This window comes from Dendrobium catenatum, unplaced genomic scaffold, assembly GCF_001605985.2.
Source record: "Dendrobium catenatum unplaced genomic scaffold, ASM160598v2 fragScaff_scaffold_377, whole genome shotgun sequence".
Lineage (NCBI taxonomy): Eukaryota > Viridiplantae > Streptophyta > Magnoliopsida > Asparagales > Orchidaceae > Dendrobium > Dendrobium catenatum.
This window is the reverse complement of record NW_021318839.1, coordinates 97,812-122,449: the sequence shown is the minus strand read 5'-3', so window position 1 is coordinate 122,449 and position 24,638 is coordinate 97,812. Positions and strand designations below refer to the sequence as shown.

The 24,638-nt window shown below is 35.5% G+C and overlaps 1 non-coding gene across 1 annotated transcript; it reads right to left on the bottom strand.

Moving 5' to 3' along the window:
- Positions 1-343: 343 nt before the first annotated feature.
- Positions 344-416, bottom strand: TRNAE-CUC. Its single transcript has one exon. It is a non-coding gene; the product is annotated as a tRNA-Glu (tRNA).
- Positions 417-24,638: the final 24,222 nt, after the last annotated feature.

The window sequence follows — 24,638 nt, the reverse complement described above, 5'->3', positions numbered from 1 at the left end:
ATAAGGTATTTGAGCATAATGATTTTAAAAATTTTGAATATATTTTTAGATCAGATTAATGAAATACAATTTTTTTTGTTTATTATATTTATTTCAAAATAAATTTAATGATTTCAAAATTCAACATGATTATTTGCCCTCATAAACAATAATAATAAATCACGTTTATCAAATTCATTTTAAAATCACATTCCATAATTAAAAAGTTTTGCAGTCTCTGGGTTTAATCATGATAAGCTTCTAACGCAAGAATTTCTACTAATCATTATTATTGTAAATGAGCGAAATTAATAAAAAAATGCAGAAAATCATCGAATAGTTCAGTGTTTAAAAAAAATTTAATTTCCGTTGCCGGGACTCGAACCCGGGTCTCTCGGGTGAGAGCCGAGTATCCTAACCAACTAGACAACAACGGATTTGTGAAATTTTTGTCAATAATATTATCTAAATTCATAACATTTTATATTCAAAATTTAAAGTTTAATGAATTTATCATCAAACTGAACATTTCAATAAAACAAAACAAACAAACAACTCCAGAAACATTATTATCTAAGTTCAAATGAGACCAAGTAAAGAACTCAAGTATAATTAAAAGTTTTCTTGTATTATTTGAGGGGTCAATGGATCTTCAACAATGACTTCTGATTAGAGAGCTACAATGAGTTTAAGATCACTCAATTCGGATGTCATTAAAGATAGTTAATGCTAAAATAATGCTTTATAATTAATGGAATCAATATGAGTTATCCGATGAAATAGTCATATATTTTAAATAAATTTAGTAACATGATGCTAAAAAAAATTGTCCTGATATGTAAGTTATCTTGTGTGTTTTGAATTGCTTTATCAAATGACAGATATTGATTACTTCGATCGTAGAGCATTTATTTAGCATGTAAGAGTCTTAATGATGTTATAATTAAGTGATCTTGAGCTCATTAAATTCGTCTTGTTTAGCCGTTTGATTCAATTATAATCATGTTATATTTGAATATTATTTGTGTGATGCCCCAGATATCAATAGTGAAAGAATTCGTCTGACATTCTGATTGAACTCCATTCTAGTTTCCTTGCTCGGACCTGAAAATTTTAACCACATATAATGAGCTTACAAAGCCCAGCAGGTCACCAAAGCCTACAACTGAAATCAAAGCACGGCGATGCTATCAATATGCAGGTCAATCAAATCAAATCAATCAATAGACTATGATCGATGAACCTATGCAGATACGGAAATCAAATCAAATCAAATCCATCAATAGTCAATAATCAATACAGCGGTAAAAACATCGATAAATCAATACGCCTCAGCAATCAAATCAATAAATGACTGGAAGCCAATATCTATCCATCGTAGCAGTGTCTATCAATCAATACTATCAGTTCAATCAATCGTGTCGTCTAGTCAATTCGTTGAATCTATATCATCTGTCTAATCAATAGAATGTCTGTGTCAATTAATAGCAATCATTAGCATCAATTAATTCAATAAGGGACTCATGTCAGAACGCACTCCTACAAATCAGTCAATCCAATTATTCAATACGATTTACTCGATATCAATATACAATATTTAATTAATGACGACGTACAATGCTACAATAGGGAAAAAGCGGACTTAGACCTAAAGACTGATTTAAACTGGATTGGCTGCCGTAAGAGCGGACTTAAGCCAGAAAGCCAATAGGATGCCGTAAAAGCGGACTTAGACCTAAAGACTGATTTAAACTGGATTGGCTGCCGTAAGAGCGGACTTAAGCCAGAAAGCCAATAGGATGCCGTAAAAGCGGACTTAGACCTAAAGACTGATTTAAACTGGATTGGCTGCCGTAAGAGCGGACTTAAGCCAGAAAGCCAATAGGATGCCGTAAAAGCGGACTTAGACCTAAAGACTGATTTAATCAGGATTGGCTGCCGTAAGAGCGGACTTAAGCCAGAAAGCCAATAGGATGCCGTAAAAGCGGACTTAGACCTAAAGACTGATTTAATCAGGATTGGCTGCCGTAAGAGCGGACTTAAGCCAGAAAGCCAATAGGATGCCGTAAAAGCGGACTTAGACCTAAAGACTGATTTAATCAGGATTGGCTGCCGTAAGAGCGGACTTAAGCCAGAAAGCCAATAGGATGCCGTAAAAGCGGACTTAGACCTAAAGACTGATTTAATCAGGATTGGCTGCCGTAAGAGCGGACTTAAGCCAGAAAGCCAATAGGATGCCGTAAAAGCGGACTTAGACCTAAAGACTGATTTAATCAGGATTGGCTGCCGTAAGAGCGGACTTAAGCCAGAAAGCCAATAGGATGCCGTAAAAGCGGACTTAGACCTAAAGACTGATTTAATCAGGATTGGCTGCCGTAAGAGCGGACTTAAGCCAGAAAGCCAATAGGATGCCGTAAAAGCGGACTTAGACCTAAAGACTGATTTAATCAGGATTGGCTGCCGTAAGAGCGGACTTAAGCCAGAAAGCCAATAGGATGCCGTAAAAGCGGACTTAGACCTAAAGACTGATTTAATCAGGATTGGCTGCCGTAAGAGCGGACTTAAGCCAGAAAGCCAATAGGATGCCGTAAAAGCGGACTTAGACCTAAAGACTGATTTAAGATTGAATTTAGAAATATAATTGATATCTTTTAAAATTTTGGATTATTTCCCTTCATCACAAATGACATTGACAAATTGCAAATATTCTACTAGAGGTAAAAATATTTGTAAATGTCATTTTCTAGAAGAGAAGGACAAACTTTGGAAGATTAAAAACTTTGAAAATCTATTGAATTGAAAATTTGTTCCCTTTTTTTAACATAAATGATCCTTATAACTTACAAATATTCCACTGGGGATTTTGTTTTTATATTGGATCATCATATGTGAAAAAAAGGAAACTAATAAAAGGACAATTCTACAGTAGTATTATAGAACATCCCAATTATTTCAAATCTTGTAACCTTTCAATTTTGATTTTCAAAAGTATGCAAATCACTTGGACCCAGTACAATATGTGACATTCAAAAATTTGAGAACAACGTATATTCTGAGAAATTTGTAATTTTATTGCAAAATCATCATAACAACGTCATTACACATAGTATTTTTTAAGAAAACGCCCATTGATGGGTAACATAGGACGATCACCCTTACAATCCACCAATTGGTAAGATCCTCCTTGGTAGACTTTCTCCACCACAAAAGGACCTTCCCAGGTAGGCTCAAATTTACCCCCAAACCTTCGATGAGTCAAGATAGGCCTACGTAAGACCAACACAAGCTCTCCTACTCGAAAGGTTCTAGGGCGGACCAACTTATCATGTGCTTGAGCCATACGGGATTTATATAACTCGAGGTTCTGTTGAGCCTGCAGTCGCTTCTCTTCTAAACCTTCGAGTTCTTCTAGTCGAAGTCGGGCGTTTTGTTCAGAGGTGATACTATTATTAACTGCAACTCTTAGAGAGGGAAGCTGTACCTCTAAAGGGAGAACAGCCTCTGCCCCAAAGACTAAAGCAAACGGTGTAGACTGAGTTGGGGTTCTATATGTGGTTCGATAAGCCCACAAAGCTTCACCCAACTTTTCATGCCACTGTCGCTTATTGTCCTCTAAACTTTTCTTTAAAATTCCTACCAACGTCTTATTGAAGGCCTCCGCTAATCCATTCGCCTGTGGATAATAGCTTGTGGAGTATCTCCAATCGATATTATGACGTTTGGCAAAATTATTCAGTTTGGTACTTTTGAAAGAGGGACCATTATCGGATATAATTCGTCGAGGAATGCCGAATCGATATACAATATGGTCTCTAAAGAACTGGAGAACATTATGAGTCTTGACTTCTCGTAGTGGAACAGCTTCTGCCCATTTTGAAAAGTAATCTGTTGCTGCTAGAATGAAACGGTGACCTTTAGAAGAGGGAGGATCGATAGGGCCGATGATATCCGTGCCCCAACTTTCAAAAGGCCATGAAGCAATTGTTGGATGTAGGACATTAGGAGGTTGGTGTAGGACTACACCATGTACTTGGCACTGGTGACAACGACGTGCAATAGACATACAGTCGTTAATCATTGAGGGCCAGTAATATCCTAACCTTTTAATTTTCATCTTCATTTTAGGACCAGATTGGTGAGCACCACACAATCCGGCATGTACCTCGGTCACGATCTTTTGGGCTTCCTGTTTGTTAAGACAACGTAACCACAATTGATCAAAAGACCGGCGATACAAAGTGCCGTTTATCAGCGTATAGGAGAGAGCCCTTCTCTTAATCTGATCTGCAGCAGATTTCTCATGAGGGAGTTTGTTTTCTTGCAAGTAGTCAATAAAAGGTTTTCTCCAGTCAACCGTTTCATCATCAATAGCAAGAACAATCTCACCCTTAGAAGGAAAAATTTTATTAATGTATTCCAAGTCTATAGGAGATAAGATTTTACGACCTTGAACTTCTATAGATATTGGTTCTTCTTCTATACAAGCTAACTCTTTTGCAAGTTTTGCAAGGGCATCCGCCATAGAATTTCTTCCACGGGGTATCCTATACAAAGTTACGTTTGGAATTTGTTCGAGAAGCTTCATAGTGTACTGATAGTACGGAAGAAGTTTAGGTTTCAAGACTTTGTAAATACCAGCAACTTGATTGATAATAAGTTGAGAATCTCCAAAGATCTTGATTTCTTCGATTTCCATTGATATTGCTAATTCTAAACCAGTTATTAGAGCTTCGTATTCAGCCTCGTTATTAGTACAAGGCTCTAATAAATGATAAGAATAACGCAATAATCCTTTTTCAGGGGTTATGAAAACTAACCCGATACCGGCCTTCCCTGGGATTACTTCTTGAGGTTCCCCAGTCTTTTGTGAAGATGCGGCACCATCAAAATATAATTCCCAGGTATTTCCTTCCTGCTCCTCTAAACTCATAATTTGTTCATCAGGGAGATCATCATTTAGAGGGGACTCAGCAGGGATCGGGTGCGCTGCTAAGAAGTCAGCTACGGCTTGACCTTTGATAGCACGTAAGGGTATAAACGTGATATCAAACTGGAGTAAAAACATTGACCATTTTGCTAAACGTCCTGACAACGTTGGACGAGTCATTAGGTATTGGAGTGGATTGACTCTAGAAATAAGATTGATTTTATGAGCTAACATATAATGCCTTAATTTCTGGGCAGCAAAAATCAAGGCTAAACAATGTTTCTCAATAGGTGGGTAATTAGCTTCAGTTGGTAAGAGTCGCCTGCTCAAGTAGTAAAGTGAGTTCTCTTTTCCTTCCTCATTAGTTTGGGCTAACAAGGCGCCAAGAGAGTTGTCTAAAGCTGCGGTGTAAAGTATCAGAGGTTTTCCCGGAATAGGAGCCGCTAAGACTGGAGGTGTTAACAAATACTGTTTTATGCTTTCAAAGGCATTTTGACACTTTTCATCCCAATGAAATCGGGCATCTTTCTTACATAAAGCAGCAAATGGTTGACATCTACCAGACAAGTTAGAAATGAATCTCCGTAGATATGCCAACCTACCTTGAAGAGATCTTAATTGAGTTAGACTTTTAGGAGGTGGCATATCTAAGATGGCTTTTATTTTGGAAGGATCAATTTCTATACCTCGGTGTCTCACTACAAACCCTAAGAATTTCCCTGAAGTAACTCCGAAAGCACATTTCAAGGGGTTCATCTTTAGGTCATAGCGGCGCAACCTTTCAAAAACGATTCTCAGATCATGAAGGTGGTCTTCCCTTTGACGACTTTTGACAACCAAATCATCGATGTAACATTCTACTTGTTGGTGTATTAAATCATAGAAGATTCGGGTCATTGCTCGCTGGTAAGTTGCACCAGCATTTTTAAGTCCAAAGGGCATGACTTTGTAACAGAAGACCCCTATAGGTGTTCTGAATGCAGTAAATTTTTCATCTTCAGGAGCCATCTTGATTTGGTTATATCCAGATGAACCGTCCATAAAAGAGAAAATTGCATGCTCAGAGGCTATGTCTACCATGAGTTCTGGTATGGGTAACGGGAACTCATCTTTTGGACATGCCTTATTCAGATCCCTATAATCAATGCATACGCGAATTTGACCACTTTTCTTTTTTACTGGGACGACACTAGCCAACCAAGAGGGATATTTCTCCTCTCGAATAAAGCCTGCATCGATCAGTTTTTTGACTTCAGTTATCACTTGTTGTTCAATTTCTAAGCGCATGCGTCGTGGGGCTTGTTTGACAGGAATTATGTCAGGTTGAATTTCAAGTTTGTGAACTGCTATTTCTGGAGATAATCCGGGCATTTCGTCATAACTCCAAGCGAAGCAATCCTTAAACTCTGAAAGTAACTTGACTAAGTTATTTGACTCATCCTCGTTCAATAAGGCACTTATGAACGTCGGACGTGGATTTTCTTCATTACCAAGGTTAACTTCTTTTAGTTCATCAATAGTTGACTGGATTTCCTCCTCAAGTTCAGGAGGTGCCTCCTTAACTTGAAAGTCATCCGAATCATCTAAAGTTTCTAAACAAAATTCATTAAGATTTTCAATGTCCTTTACAAAAAGATGATCAGATCCTACATTGTTAGTAATTACTAAGCAATAATCATCATCATCAAATGGACAAACAGTATTAAAGCCTAGTCCTGCTTTTGACTTTGGTTTATGAAATTCCGTATTCCAAAGACTTTCAAAGGACTGAGCTTGACGTTTAGTCCAAGTAGATGGGGCAAGACCTTGCTCAATTAAATTTTTAACACAATAAGGATACCAATCAAAAGGGAGTTCCACTATTTCATTCATAAAAGGATCATCAATGTGTACATCAGTTTCATCATTTTTGCTAGAAGAAGGAATAAACTTAGCAGTTTTACAATCATCGCTCAAAGCAGGTGAAACTTTAACTGCCAACCCGGCTATACTATCTTGAGATAGTGGGGTTAGAGCTAAAGTTTTCACATATCCTTTAAGTCTTTCATAGGTAGACAAATCTGAATCATCCTCTATATTTGCCTGAATTTTATCTTCATCACTGTCATTTTCCAAAGAGATCTCAAATTTTGGCCTTTTGTTACCATTTTCACCCTTCAGTACACATGATTCATCATCTGAACCAGATTCTAACTCGATGTGTATCGTAGGGTTTTGCTTTTGTATGTTTTCATACATTGCACTTTCATGATTTTGCCATCCTCTGCCTCTACCTCGCCCTCGTTGGGTCATCCTACCACCTCTTTGTGAGGGAGGAGCAGGATGCCAACGAATGCTATCTTCGAGGTAGGGATATTCTTTATCTATTTTTTCTTTTTTTTTCTTTTTCATTTTTCTTTTCAAGTGCAATTTCATTTTTGGCCAATTTAAGATCTTTGGAAACAACTGTTTGTTTTTTAGGCAAATAATAGGCGGCATCTTCATAAATTCCTACTTCATGAATTGAGAATGGTTGTAAGTCTCCTTTAATACAGTGCTCAGTACCATCTCGGATGTACTTGATGCACTGATGTAGGGATGAAGGAACCATCCTATATTCGTGAAGCCAGGGTCTACCTAAGAGAGCATTAAAGGATGTTGGAGCGTCTATAATATGAAACTTAGCTTTAGTTTTAAAATCTTCTATCTCCAACAACAAAGTAACTAAACCCAAAGCCCTCTCGCCATTTTCGTTAAAACCCCGTAAGATCATCTTATCTGAGCTGAGCTTACGGACGTCTATTCTTAAATAGGCAAGACTTCTTAGAGTCATAATATTAACTGATGCACCAGGATCTACAAGGATACGTGACAATCTGAAGTTATCTATGTTCACTGTTATGTATAGTGGACGGTTGTGATCAGCCTTCCTAAACATATATCTTCATCAGAAAAAGAAACTTCAGGAACTCTTCTAGAACAAAGAGCTTCATCAGGCTGTGCAGCTACTAACTGGGCCATGCAAATATTTGGATCTAACAATGCTTTGATTAGCGCTTCCCTCAATTCTTTGGAAAGAATCAAGGCATCGTAAATGCTCAGTTTGGCAGGTTGCTTCCTGAGATTAGCTAGGACATTGTAATCGACCTTGGGCATTCCACTCTCAATTGGACTCTGAAAAGGAACAGGTTGAGGTGGAAGAGAAGACTCTGGCTCGTCAATAACTTGCTTTCCTTTTGTCTTCAGAAGAAGCGTGAGGTGGTAACACTTTGCCACTACGAAGCTTGATTTCTACTATCTCTTCAGAAGAAGTGACAGGCAGGTTATCTTCTTCGACCTCAGCTAATTCTGATTTTACTTCTGTTAAATTTTCAGAATATGACATCTCGGCTTCAATACAGATAGGCATACCCTACAAATGAAGAGCAAGGACATCACTATCTGAATAATAACCAAGAGAATGTTTTAATTCTTCAAAATTAAATTGATCATGCAGAGAATCATTTTCAGGTGTAATTTTTAAGTCATCCGTAACATCATTATCAGAAATAGACAAGATATAAGCAGAATCCTTTTTCATTGATTTAACATCATCACACTTAACAAAACAAAAGTTATCTAAGATAAGAGGATTGAGGATAACAGTCTCCCCATTCGAAGAAAACACAACTCTACTAGATATATCACAATCAACACTACTAAAAGCAACAAAACGATCTCTAGTGTCCTCCTCTTGAACTATAGGACCCTGGCTGACTCGGGCTTCCTTAAGCTCTGAAGGTGGAGTCATCTCTACATCATCTTCTGGAACTATCAGATCAACCTGGAGAGGCTTCTGAGCTCCCAAAGACTCCTGAAGAGAAGAAAAGTAAAGTTTGTTTAGATATTTCTTTGAAGAACGGGATAAAACTGTATCCCAAGTAGAATCAGAATTTGAAAAAGAAGTAGGAACGATAGGCTCACCAATCACACACTTAGCTGATCCCTGCCCCGAATCCACTAAGTATTCCTTGGGAATCACTATAGCTCCTTTTTTCATGTTTCTGTCAAGCCATTCTTTAAAAGTAATGCAATCTTCAAGTTAATGGCCCAACATCTGATGGTAGGGGCAATAATTAGGTTGATCTGATTTACCCACTTCATTTGGCCTTTTAGGTGCAGGTAACTTGAAGTCTGGCTTTTTTAGAAGATTTTTGAAGATCTTCTTCAAAGCCTCCTTCTTAAATGGATAAGTCTTACCAACCATTGCATTAAACTTTTCCCACTTTTCATTTCTTTCTTCTGGAGTAAGGTAAGGCCGTTGCTGATTAAACTGTGGCTGAAACTGTGGTGGTGGGTACTGTGGTGTTTGATACTGTTGATTATAAAACTGAGGAGGTGATCTTTCTGCCTGAACATTTATTGGTTGCTTTCCCTTATCTACAGCTGACACCGTCCCAGATTTCTTTTCAAAGACCTTCTGGGGTTTCAGCTTCTTAGAGTCTGAAGAGGACTGATCAACTAGAAAGGAGAGCTGTGAACCTTCTTCTTGTAGACTGGAGGCCTTATTGAGCAATTTCTCAAATGTTTTAATGGTAAAACCTTTTAAAAGAAAGGCTACCGGTCCATGAATGTTCTTAAGCAAAATCTCAATTGCATGTTGTTCCTGCAATTGAGGTTCGCATTTCATGCTTAAATTCCTCCATCTAAGTATGTAGTCAACTAACTTTTCCCCAGGCTTCTGTTTCTCTATCACAAGATCCCCAACTGTAACATGGTGCTGACTGCCTGCAAATCTCTTAACAAACATGCTCTCTAACTCTGTGAAACTGTGTACTGAACCATTTGGAAGATCTGCATACCAATCGAACGCTACCCCTGACAGACTACTGACAAACTGTCTGAAAAGCAAAGCATCGCTTCCTCCAGCGTTGCAACAACTGGCTCTAAAGTAGGCTATGTGCTGCCTTGGGTTTCCAGTACCATCAAAGATCTTGAAGGAGGGAGGCACAAATCCCTTTGGGTATGGAACTGCATCAAACTCCTCTGGGTAAGGTCTACCTTTTGGAGTATATGACGCACTTTGAGATTCTGCTAATGCCTCCCTTACTTGCTTTTCTACCATTTGCTTTAATTCTTTGGATTGAGAAGCCTTTATTTCTGGATTTTGTTGGTGTTCTTCTATAGTCTCAATCACTTGTTTCTTTCCTACCACCTGAACAGGCTCGGGTTGAGAAGACTCAACCTGTGCTCGTGGTGGTAAAGGACCCTGACTTTGGAAAGAAGCCATAGTGGCCATCATTTCTTCTATCTTCTTCTCCATACTTGAAATCTGTTCATCTTTTTATTTTAATTGTTGTACAAGACGTTGAGTTAAGTCTGGCGCTATGCCTTCCTCAACTGCAACATCTTGTAATACAGCATCCTCAATCTGCTCATTATAAGAAGTTGTTCTTGTCTCAACCATAAGGACATCATCCACTATATCATCTAACATAACATCTCCATCTAAGTCAAAGTTCAAAGCCTCTTCCTCATCAAGATTTCTAATATTGTCTTTTAGTTCACCTATCATCTCCTCTATAGATTTTCCAGAAACATAGTTGGGATAACCAGGAACATACTTTTCACAGTCCATGTGGTCTGGAGTAGTATTCTCAACCCTCTCCTTCTCTTCAAGTTTACTTTCTATAGGCTTCTCAGGTGAAGCTACTACAGGAGAAGTAGCATTATCCTTGGGTCTCCAAACCTTCTTCTCATCAGATGTCGAAGAGAGTTGGTTTGAAGATTCCAACCGCTCTAAATCAGGATAAGAAGACGGAGAAGGACCCGTAGAGTAGTGCCTATCTATCCGGGGAGAAGAATGGGTATGAGAACTATGTTGAATTTTACTAGGAATTTGTGGTGGTGCATAAGAAGGGACAACTGACGGCTGACTTTCTGTGGAACATGCTGGGTACTTTTAAATTTCATTGAAGCATCAGTCAACACAATACTGTCTGCCTTCCTACTGGATCTTCTTGGCTCGTTAGGGTATCCAGCAGTGAGAGCAGATATTGCAGTTGGTTTGAATTTTCTTTTATGAATTCTTGCTCTCGACTGACCTTCTACCCTAGTTTCAATAAGTTTCTGTCTTAAGGTTTCTTCTTCATTCCTATCACTGATCAATCTTCTCATTTTTCTTAAAAATTCTTCTCTAGTCTGCGGAGGACCATCAGCACAATCTTGTACAATAGCCTTTACCAAATTCTGAATGTGTGTTTCTTTACTTTTTGTTGGTTCAGTTGCAGATTTTCTAACATCAATAGGGGCTGATCGAGCAATCAACCTCGCATCTTCCTCTCCATCAGTAGCGAAGAGGAGATGGAACCTACTACCACTAAGATGTGGAGAGGTTGGAGGGATAAGCTCGTTCTTCTTCGACATTCCAAGTTTTTCCATTCTCCTTTTTATACGATGATTTTTATTCCTTCTCTGAGTTTTATTCATAATCGTCGATAAATTGGAAGAAGATCCAATTTCAAACTTGCTAGGTGCACTGAAAGGAATTGAATTGTCCACCACAACAACTGACTTGAGTTTCTGGTCTTGATTAAGTTGCTCAATCCTAGTAAACACAGAGAGCCTAGGATCTACAGGAGCAATTTGAGACCCGCATCCCAAAGTGAATTTTAGGATAGGTTTCTGATTTGCGACATCACTGGGTGGAACAATAGTGAACTCAGGTCCACTAACAGACAACTGCAAATCCTCAAATCCTTTTCCAAACTTGATTATACTACCCTCAGCAAATGGATTGTAGGACAGGTTCATGTTATCAGACAGGGAGAAGATTAATTTACCTGCCATTTTTCCTGAAATTTAAAAGAGATTTTAATTATACTCTGAATAATTTATTTAAATTGCAAAAGTTTAATTAATCCAGCTAAATAAATCAATTCCTATCTCATTTCATATATATTGAGTTATAAAAATATAACTGCAATATATAATATTGGGATAAGATTAAATTTTATTTAGTGATTTAATTATAACTTTGAGATTTTGGACCCAGTGCTAACTCAAACATCAAGCTATAAGAGAAATGTAACTACAATATTCGATTAAAGCATAGGGATTTACTTTACAAAAAGGTCATTACAAAGGAGCTCCTCATTAGTTTTCTAACGGGGTCCAAAATAAGACCTCTAAAAATTTTTAGATACCGGTCAAATTATTCAAGAATGAAATGAATAAAAGAATCAGCGGAAGAAAGGTAGTTACAACTTATGCTAAGCATAAGTATACTACCAATTAAAGGGTATAAAACAATGCTAAAGATGGAGAGAAGATTGATCCCCAGTGGAGTCGCCAGGAAAACCTTGCTGGGAAAAATTGTTTCACCACGCAGATTTTGATTTCTCCTATTCTGTAATCGAATACTACATTGAGAATAAAGTACAGTCTCAAGAGGCCGACACAATATTCTACAATGGATTCAATATTAAAATAGGATTTTGAAAATTGATATTTCTATGATCAAACATAATTCAAAGAATAACATATCATCTCAAAAGATGAACATGAAATTCTATAGAATATGTTTAAAGATAGAAATGCATTTTTGAAAAAGTTTATTCATTCTTTTATTTAGATATGGCAAGAAGAATATTATCATCTTAAAAGATGAACATAACATTCTTCAAAATATCCAAAAGCAAGAATGAGTTTTATAAAATTCATCATTTCTAAAATTGAATATAATAAGTATAATATTATATTATTTGAAAAGATAATAATAACATTCTACAAGTCTATTCAAAATTAGAAATGAGGTTTTTTTTTTTAATATCTACATTCCCAAAGATTCTTCCCTTGTTCTATACGAATAAAATAAGGTTTATTTTAGTCTGGGGTTCTCAAATCCCTATAGAGACAAGCCCCTATAGTTAATTACATCTTAGGAGAGAAGCTCCTAAGAAAACTCTCGATTAAAATAGTGATTTCATACCCTTTTGAGTACTAAGTAGAAGACAAGGAAACAGAAGTAGGAATTTTTCAAGGAGAAAGCTCAATGTTGAACATTTATTAGCGGGTCAAAGGAAGAAAAGTAGGAGGCATCAGATTCTGAGAAACTTAGAGGCGACCTCAGTCTACCCTATGTTAGGCTTTACATTTTAGGAGAAAATTTTATGTTTAAGTTGATATTTTATTAGAAGTTTAGGATTATATTCCCAGATGGTGAGGACTTAAGATCTAAAAAGAATCTGCCTCAGAACCTAAATCTAATTTGGGTACTATAAAATAGTGACCCGAACCTAACTAATGAATGCAAATCTGGACTTATCCCGGACTGGATTGGGGAGCCAGCTAACCACCTAGGTGCTTTAAAACCATATATTCAGTCTCTTATGAAAGATGGGTAGGGAAATTATTTAAGTTTTAAGGAATTAAGGGCCGACATCTAAGACAGATCCTAATTGGCCCTTCAACTTATGTAGGGTGAAAAATGTCTAGAAATGTAATTAATATTTTAGAGTCTTTTTAATTTGTATATAATGCAATGCATGCTAATTGACTCGAATGCATAAAATGATAATGAAGCAGTTTAAAAATTAGGCTTAGAAAATAGGTTTTTCCCTAGAGATTGCACAACTTCCCCATAACAGAACTGCACCCTCATAGGTCAAGTGGTCTGCCAGAACCCGCAGGCGGGGAGGTGCCTAACAAGGAAGAGAAAGTATTAATATGCTTATGCTGACTCTCGGCGGTCCTGAGCTTACTTATTAGATCGTTAGAGTTACTATGTGAGCCTAAAAATTTTTATTTAAAATTACAAGTAGAAGAATTTTAAACGTACCCTTACGAAAAAAAGCACTCCGATTCGTATCCAGACTAAAACAAAATACGACATGCAAGAGTCCTAAAAAAATTCTACTGCACAAACAATATAAACAATCCAAACAACTTATAAAACTTTCCAACAATCTCTATTTGTTAATAATTTAAAAATAATAACAACTTATATAAAAGAAAATTACTCCATATGAATCTCCAAGACACTTTATAAGAGACTTATATATATTCACAAGTGAGAAAGAAAATGATTATGAGTGGCTATCAAGTTGTGAAAGAATCATCAATTATCATATCTTGCATTATTTTCAAATATATGCTAAACTCAAAGAAGTGATAAATATGATCCAGATCTAAACAAGATCCACAAATTATTCATGATATCCCTTCTTATTCTCAGATTTCCAATAATAAGAAAGATTAGCAAGCACTCAAGATCTTCATTTTAATTAAGATTGAAAGAAGAGAAAAATGAAAATAAGAAAAGAATGAACAATTTTTTAAACATTTTAGTTGCTGCCATTAGATTTCTTCCAAACTCATAAATTTAATTGAAAAATTTATGCACTCAATCTATTATGGATGAAAAGAAACTTCAACACAACTTCATCTCAAGAGAATAAAGGATTGATGTATTCCTTAAGCAAGCAAGAAGAAGAAGATTTTTACCAATATACAAGAAGAAGTCGGTGGAACTAAGACTTCGATCCAGTGGCTAGAGCCAATGTCGGATCTCCTTGGGGCTTCGATTTTGCGAGAGATGGGAAACTGAGGGAGTTCGACCTTAGATTTTGAATGGCTGAGGGAGACGGACTGGATTGTGCGAATAGCAGGCGACGGACTGGAGAGGTTCGTGCGAACGACTGGGGTTGGCCTTCTTTGGATGTTTCAGAACTGTTGAGGGAAAGAGCAGATCGTTGAAGTGAAAAGGATCATGGAAGTGAGAGGGAGCGAGAGGCTTTGTGCAAACTTAGAAAAGGGCTGATCGTGAGCAGTTTTTTATGATCTAGACCATCAGAGAGGGAGCGGTTTTGTATGAAATAAATGGGAGAGAGGAGCGGTTCTACTCTGTAAACTGCCAAGAGAGAAAGAGACGGAGAGTAGGGGCCATTTCGCGAACTGCAAGCCTGGAGTGCGAGAGAGAGACCGTGGGCTTCTTGCAAACTGCTGAGGAGATGTGTGGCGGTTTTTTGTTTTGTCTGCGTGAGTGAGTGGGGTAGTGTGAGGGAGAGGGTTCGGAACTTAAGAGGGAGTTGGGATCGGTTAGAGGCATGGGCTGGAGATTAGCCTAAACTACTTATTTGGACTAAATGGAAATTTCCCAAATGGATATATGACTTGTATTTAGGAAGATTATTATTCTATATTTATTTATCATTCAGATTCAAAGGTTTGGATTAGGGCTTAAAAAAATATCAATTTGATCAAAAAAAGAAATAGGTTACATTAAAATGAGTCGAGGCGAATTGATGAATCATAAATCAAATTTGATTTGAGTTTTGTTTGGAGTTGAATTAAATCTAGATTGAAATTATTTTGATTTGGTTTGAACAAAAATGGTCGAGTCTACGCTACGTCAGCGGGTATCCACCTAAGGGAAATCCTATGGGCGACGTCTACACTAGGCTACGAAGACCTAGATACTAGAATCGATTTCGAGAAAATTGACCTCGAATAATGAGGTCAACAAATGATCAGTACAAATTTAGCTCAATCATCTAGGATAATCTGGGGGAGGCTAGATGATTAGAGGGTTTGTTTGTTCTGATCATCCAGGATGATGGGACATGATCATGTATGATTAGTTTAAGACATCGAATATCATCATCCAGACCATCACTTTTTGGCCAGACTTTACCTGTCTAGACGATAAAAAAATAACTAATCGACCTGGATGATTTCTTGATCGTCATATACGATTAGTTCAAAATGTTAAATATTATCTAGACCATCACTCTATTCGACCAGATTTAACCTATTGGATGATAAAAAAAACCTAATCTTTCGGGATAATTTTTAGATCATCCCATATGATTAGTTTAAATGAATACACATCATCCAGAACATCATTCTGGTCATCTAGGAAGAAACTAAGGTTTGTTTTACTGATCATCCCAAACAATCCTATGATCATCCAGAATTATATGATCAAACAATCAAACCTTAATTACTTTCATTAATCATCAAACTAATTTAGGCATAATTATAATGCATCATCTAGGATGATATTCTAGATGATGTCTAAAAATAATAACATGCCTAAAAGAGTTAGCATCTGATTCTTTCTAATTTGAGCATATCATCCAGGATGATGTTAATATCATTCATAATGATTTACTTAATTTTAGCTGCCTTAACCAGAAAGCCCTAATTAGGTTTTCTTTTTTAATTGATTGTTCAGGACATTTTTTTATTGTCATAAACGATATGATCAAAAATTAAAAATTCTAAAATAGATAGAATTTTTCCCTTGAGTGTGTATGTGTAAGGTTACTTAGCATCATGAATCACTTTGTTACATTTAACTTAAGAAAATATGAAGACACTTGACATACACTTACAGACTGACTAAGTCCTAATTACCCAATATTGAGTTGGCTTAATTTGCAATTATCCTTGTGGACCTGAAATATTAGTCGGATGGGAAATCATTAAAAGATATAAGTGCGATAAATGTTTGCTATTATCAATATTATAATTCCAAAATCCAGATTTGTAATAATCTCCCTCTTTTTATGATGGCAAATATTTGGTATAAAGTTTAACTTAAGCAGTTAAGGGGAACACAACGTGAAGAAAAGCACTAAACAACTGCAGTAAGAAAAAGGATAATAGCACAAACACTATCACCACTTTCCCTTTTGACATCACAAAAAGGAGGAAAATAGAAAAGAAAAACATAATAGTAAAAAATAAAGCAGGAAAAAAGGCAATGAAAATGGCAAAAAGAACAAAAGGAATAATTTTTTTTTATCAAAGCACAAATATGATAAATTTTCAATGTGATTAAATTAAAAATTCATAAGAAGAACGAGTTAACACCGTTGAAATATGAAAACAGTAAAAAAATCGATCATGTTAGCCCTAGCTTGAACTTCTTACAGGGTAAATCATCTTTTTAAAATAAAGATCTAACTCAGAAAAATCAATTGGATAAGAAAAAAGTGATCCATTCAAAACATGGTTCTAGAAAAATATATTATAGAATAATATACCAAAGTAATTAGTCATAATCATGATTTTTGAAATCAAGTCTTTGAAAATATCAAGTGACACATGAATTCTTCTAAGATTTAAAGGTTTGAAAGAGAATGAAGCTTGCTTTCTTGTGGGCTCATTTTGTGCCTCTTGTCAATTGGGTGACGCACTTTGTAAATCTTTTAATATTTGATACACTTTATGTATCTTTTTATTTTTTAAGCAATCATTATGCATCTTTTCAAATTTTCTTATTTTTGGTCTCATTTTATGCCTCTTGACATTTTTGCAAGCTAAATCCCTTATAAAACTTTTAAATTCTCTCAATTTTGAGAATATCTTTTATATATTAGAGAAGAAAATCTCACTCTCTAATATAAGGAAGAGTAAATCACAAAGCAGAATCAAATTCATATGATAAATGCAATGATAAGATTACGAAAGATTGAAAGTGATTTAATGACTTTGATTATTATTTATATAAGATAGATTACTGTAGAAAGATAGAAAAGATCTCAATCACAAAGTCCAACTTTTAATTTGAGATTGACTTTCATTTTTAAAAAAATTACATTGCTAAAAGAAGTTAGAGGAAGTGAAATAATCAACAGTGTTTTTCCTTTTAACTGATTAGGGATGTCAAACAATGACTACAAATTTTTAAAAACAAAAAAAGATATAAAATATCATTTCAACAGTAACCAAAAGAAAAAAGAAGAAAACTAAAACAATAGAAATGAAAACACGTAAAAATAATAAAAATCAACAATTAAACCTAAAGACAAAAGAAAAGTTAGAAACAAAAGTAAGAAAAGAAAACAACAAACAACTGATCAGAAAATATAAAATTCATAATTCAGTAATCATCAAGTTCATGAATTTCGATCAATCACACCCAATCTACTCCTTAAGAAGATGAATGTGTCAAAGGCTAATGGTTTAATAAAGATGTCAGCCAATTGATTCTCAGTTACCACATGGTGTAACACAATGTCTCCTTTTGTAACATTATCCCTAATAAAGTGATGCCTTATGTTAATGTACTTGATCCTTAAATGTTGGATAGGATTCTTAGAGATGTAGATGGCACTAGTATTGTCACATAGAATTGAAATTGTGCCTAAAAGTAATCCTAAATCTAAAATTTGTTGCTTCAACCAAAGAACTTGGGCCACATAATTTCCTAAGGTAATGTACTCACTTTAGTAGTGAAAAGTGCAATAGAGTTTTGTTTTTTACTAGAATTAGAGACTAATTACTGTCCTATGAATTGTCATGTACAAGAAGTGCTCTTTTTATCCACTCTACACCCTGCAAAATTAGAATCATAATATTCAATAATCCCAAAAGAAGTGTTGTGCCTAGGAAAGTAGATTCCTATGTTTTGGGTCCTTAAGAGGATTCTCTTAACTACAACAAGGTATAATTCTTTAGGATCATCTTGAAATCTAGCACAGAGACAAATACTAAACACTATATCAGGTCAGCTAGCAGTCAGGTAATGTATTGATTTAATCATTCTTCTGTACTTATTTTGATCAATATATTTTCTATTTGGGTCCTTATCCAACTAAACACTAGAAGTCATGGGAGTGTTTATTATTTTGGTTTTATCAATTTCATATTTCTTCAATATGTCCTTAATGTACTTTGATTGATTTACAAAGTTTCCATCATCCAATTGCCTTATGCTAAATTCCAAAAAGTAGGGCAACTCTCCCATCATATTCATCTCAAATTCCTTACTTATTATTTTAGAAAAAAAAAATCCACATAACATTTTATCACAAGATCCAAAAAGAATAGCATCAATATAGAATTGAATAATGAGTAACTAATTTCCTGCTTTCCTCAGAAAAAGGGTGGTGTCTAGGCTCCCCTTAACAAACTTCCTCTCTAGCAAGAATGTGTTAAGCCTCACATATCAAGCTTTAAGTGCATATTTTAATCCATATAAGTACATTTTTAATTAATAAATATGATTTGGAAATTGGAAACTCTAAAAACTTATGGGTTGCTATACAAACACCTCCACTTTTATTACCCCATTTAAAAATGCACTAAAAAAACTTAAATCCCTTATAACAGGCAAAGGCTAGTAGCACTCTAATGGCTTCCAATCTAGCTATAGGGGCAAAGGTCTCCTCAAAATTAATCTATGCTATTTGGTTTTATCCCTTAGCCACCAATCTCACCTTATTCCTAACCACCACACTAAAATCATTCATTTTATTCTTAAATACACTTTTGGTTCTTACCACACTTTTATTCTTAGGTCTTTTTACAACCTCTCAAACATTATTCCTCATAAATTCATTAAGTTCTTCTTGCATGGCTAAGATCCAAAATTCATCAAACAGGACTTGATTGATGTTGGTGAGTTCAGTCAATGAGATAAAGGAAGAGTGGTTCACTTTCTTCCTATGTCCATATCTAGTTCTAACACCTTCAAAAGGATCTCCTAAAATCAATTCTTTAGGAAGACTCAAAGAATATCTTTAATCTCTAGGCAAAGTTAGTCTAGGTTCTACCCTTTCCTCAAGATTTGCATTTTATACTCCTTGAGTAATCTCAATTATTCCTTCAATGTTTTGAGGCTCTACCCTATTCTTAGAATTTTTAACTCCTTGGGTAATCTCTTCAACTTCATCTTCATCCTCAACTCCAGACTTTTTAGGATCTGATTCATCAAACACTACATGAGTAGTTTCCTCCACCACCAACATCATCTTATTAAACACCCTAAAACATTTCCTAACACTTGAATATCCTAAGAACACTCATTCATCAGATTTTGGATCAAATTTTCCTAAAGGTGACTTCCCATTATTAAGAATAAAAACCTTATAGCCAACGATATGGAAGTGGAAAAGGTTGGGTGTTCTACCCTTAATGATCTCATAGTGTGTCTCATTTAGTTTGGCTCTAAATTCACCCTATTCAACACATAACAAGTTGTATTTACCGCTTCAGCCCAAAAGTATTTTGGGAGTGAATACTACAAGCATGGCTCTAGTAGCTTCCACTAAGGTTTTGTTATTCATTTTAGTTAACTCGTTCTGCTGAGGGGTCCTAGGAGCTGATAAGTTGTGACTAATCCCTTTATCCTCACTAAAGTCTCCAAATTTCTCATTTTCAAACTCTCCACCACAGTCACTATGGATGGTCATGATTTCACAACCTAGCTTTTTTTTAATTCAAGTGGAGAATTATCTAAATTCATTAAAAGACTCACTCTTATGTGACAGAAATTTAACCCAAGAGAAGCTCGAGTAGTCATTGATAATCACAAATCCATAAACTTTTCCCCCTAAGCTAGCAGTGCTAATGGGTCTAAATAAATCCGTGTGAAGTACTTCTAAAGGTCTAGAGGTACTAATGTTCTTAATGGAATTAAAAGAGGACTGCACTTACTTCCTAGTTAATAGGAATCACATAAGTGATCCTTAGTGAACCTAAGCTTGGGGACACCTCTAACTAGATCCTTTTGGGTCACTTTTTTAATAGTTTTCATGCTAGCATGACACAACCTCTGAAAGTGCTCAAATGACACTAGAAAGTTCTCTGATGACACTTGAAAGTTCGTTAGGGATGTTAAGCCCTTTGAACTGGCCCAAGGCTAATAAAGAAAGAGGTGAATTGGATAACCTTAAAACCAAAGATAAAACTCAAACCAAAATCACCACAGAAATCAAAATGCGGAAGTAATAAAAAGAAAGAACATATCAGATTTATAGTGGTTAGGTCAAACCTTAACCTACGTCCACTCCTTGGAGGCACCCTCCAAGTATTGCACTACAAAAGTGTCTCTCCTTTAGCCCCCACAGCTAGTTAAAGAAGCCCTTACAAAATCACTTCCACCTTCCCCGGTGCGGCGGAGTCGCCGGGTCCTTTGACACCAAAGAGATCTTCTTCTTTGGTGAACTTCTCTCAAGACAAGCCTTGAATCCGACGGTATTAAGGTGCAAGCCTGCTGGAGAAATAGTGTGGAAACCCCTCCACACTCCCTTGAGTCCCCCCTCACAGGATCTTCTCCCTCTCTCAGACTTCACCCGTTTCTCACTCCCTTTCAAGATTTCTCTTCAAGTTTCGCCCACAAGAATGAAGCTATAATGGCTTCCAAAGACACTTATAAAGTGTCATGACATTGCTTAAATAGAAGAGCTAAAAGTGAGCTCATTAATGCAAGTTGCCGACATTTTCATCCAGGATGATAGGCATATCATCCTGTACGATCAGTACAATTTAAGCCCAATTAGCCGGGATGATTTGAGATGATAAGAAGAAGTTTGTTCATATCGTCCTGGACAATAATATATCATCCTGGACGATCAGAACAAGTAGTGGAATATCATCCTCGACATCGCCCTGAAAAATAGCTATCCAATCACCAATCGTCCAGGTCGATTTGATCGTGAAATCAAGTCATAATTGCTTTCCTTAAATTTCAGAGAAATTTTGGAAAAAATTGACCTGTATCATCCTGGATGATATTTTATAGTCTTGGACGATCCACTTGGACATTGTCCAAAAATAGGTTATTTTTAAATAGATTTGGGGGCAGATTCTTTTTGAATTGAGCCTATCGTCCTAGCTGATACAAGATTGTCCAGGACGATGTGTTTTGCATAATGATGGCTGTTTTAATGAGGATGCCCTTATTAGAGTTTTTGCTTTTGAACAGATCATCTAGGACGATATAAATATCATCCTGGATGATGTTACCAAAAACATAAACTCTAAGGAACTGTTAGAAATCTTCCAAGTTACAAAGCATCAGGAGCCACACCAAATACAATAGACTCAAGAAAGAAAAATGGGTACAAACTGACTCAGACCTAGTCTACCCAATCTTGAGCTGGTTCCAAATTGCAGTCTGATCGTGTGAACCTGAAATGTCATTAGATAAGATAGTAGTAGAGAAATAAGAGTATTTGCTATCATCAAAATCATAAACTATGAAAACAGTTCTACAACAATCTCCCCCTTTTTTATGATGGTAAACACTACAATTTGAATTTTTAAAAAAGGAACATTTTCTCCTAATCTCCCCATCACTAGAATAGCACATTAAAAAATAGGGGAGATAAACAATATTTTTGTTTTTTTTTTTATTTTTGAAAATAAAAAAAGATACAAATTCAGTAGTATGTTCTGGACGATATTTTATAATCCTGGATGATCCACCTGGATGATGTCCACAAAAAGGTTATTTCTAAATAGATTTTGCAGCAAATTCTTTCTGAATTGAGCCTTTCGTCCTGGCCGATACAAGATCATCCAAGACGATGTGTTTTGCATAATGACAGCTGCTTTAATGAGGATGCCCTAATTAGAGTTTTTGCTTTTGAACAGATCTTCTAGGCTGATATAAATATCATCCTGGATGATGTTACCAAAAACATAAACTCTGAGGAACTGTTAGAAACCTTCCAAGTTACAAAGCATCAGGATCCACACAAAATATAATAGACTCAAGAAAGGAAAAAGGGTACAAACTGACTCATACCTAGTCTACCCAATCTTGAGCTGGTTCCAAATTACAGTCCGATCGTGTGAACTTAAAATGTTAGTAGATAAGACAGTCATAAAGAAATAAGAGTGTTTGCTATCATCAAAATCATAAACCATGAAAACAGATCCGCAACAATCTCTCCCTTTTTGATGATGACAAACACTATAATTTGAATTTTTAAAAAAGGAACATTTTTTCTTAATCTCCCCCTCACTAGAATAACACTTTAAAAATAGGTGAGATAAAAATATTTTTTTTTGTTTTTTAAATTTTTGAATAAATGATATAATTATGATAATAGTACAAAAATTCAACAATACGTTCTCCCCCTTTGACATTATTAAAAAGAGAAGAGGCACAAAAAACAAAATGACCAAACGATAAAAAATGTTCCCTGATCTAGTGAGATACAAATATTATTAAAAGGAGAAAGATACCTCTTGGTTTTAATCAAAAACTTAGTAGAATTGGATTGACAACGCATAGCCCAGAAAAGGTTAGAAATTCATAATTTGATAATCCAAATTCAAGTTCTTTAAAAAGGCACAAAAACTTTTTAATTCAATATCTAAATCATAAGACAAATTAGAGAAATAAACAAAAATTTTTTAAAACTCCTTTCATAAAATATATTTTATAGAAGATTAATGCATGAATTGTTGAATCAGGAATCAAGATTTTCAAACTCAAGTATCGAAAGTTTTAAGAGTTTTTTTAAGCTTTTAAGAAGTACAAGAATGGAAAGCATTAACCTTTATAGGCTTATTTTATACCTCTTGACAATTGGTTGGCACACTGCGCATCTTTTGATTTTTGATACACTTTTGTATATATTTTTCAATTTGGCGTCATTGCGCATCTTTTATTTTTGGCATCATTGGCCAATTTTTTTTTTAATATGCTACATTTCTGAAATCTTAAAAAACAAAAGTAAACTTATCCTATTAATAAAGTGAATTCTTGATTAAGAAAATTATGAGTTAGATTCAATAACTTGTAAAAGATCCCTATGCGATAAATAAAATGTAACTAATTTAAAAGATGAAAAAGGTTTTTAATCAAAAGTAGAATAACCTATTTTAGGAAATAGAGATTGAGAATCAAAAACATGAGTTTCCTTCCTTTGATTGTTTTAGAGAAGTCAAACACAACTTACCAAAGATTTCAAGATAAATTAGGAAGTAGATTTTTTATTTTTAGAAAAGTAGATTTTTCATTTTTAGAAAAATGTTTTACTAAATTTTTTATTTTTAACACTACCATTGCCAGGTCCCAAGTCCTAGATGAGAAAAGTGGAGGGTTGGGTTAGGTAGTCGACAGCCAGCGTAAAACTTGTCGAAAAAAAATGACATGAATCCATTAAGAAATTGTGTTAATGCTAGGACGTCCCCTGGAAGCGACGCGTTGTATGGCCTGAATACAGTGACAAGTGTGCAAGGGCCGCTGCACCGGCGCTCGGGTGTAGTGTTAAATAGGCAAGGGTTCACACATCAAGGACGGATATGGGAAAAGAAGCTAGTCCATGAAACAAAAATTAGGATAGGAACATGGAATATAGGTTCCCTTACAGGAAAATTTATGGATTTAATAGATATTATGATTCATATGAAGTTAAATATTTTGTGCATTCAGGAAACTAAATGGGTTGGAGATAAGGCTAAGGAAATTGATAGTTTAGGATTTAAACTTTGGTATTCGGGTAGGAGTCGTACTAGAAATGGTGTAGGTGTTATTATAGATAAGAGTTTAAAGAATAATGTTATAAAAATTAATAGGATTGGAGATAAAATTATAGCTTTAAAGATTGTTGTTGATGATAAGATTGTTAATATTATAAGTGCTTATGCTCCTCAAGTAGGTTTGGATATGAGTTCTAAATTAAATTTTTGGAACGACTTAGAAGAATTAATACAAAAGATACCGAAGAAAGAGTTTTTATTGGAGGAGATTTAAATGAACATGTTGGTAGAGAGGTAGATGATTTTAAAAACATTCATGGTGGCAGAGTTTTTGCGATCGTCCAGGCCGATTTGATCGTGAAATCAAGTCATAATTGCTTTCCTTAAATTTCAGAGAAATTTTGGAAAAATTGACCTGGATCATCCTGGATGATATTTTATAGTCCTGGATGATCCACCTGGACGATGTCCAAAAATAGGTTATTTCTAAATAGATTTGGCGACAGATTCTTTCTGAATTGAGCTTATCATCCTGGCCGATACAAGA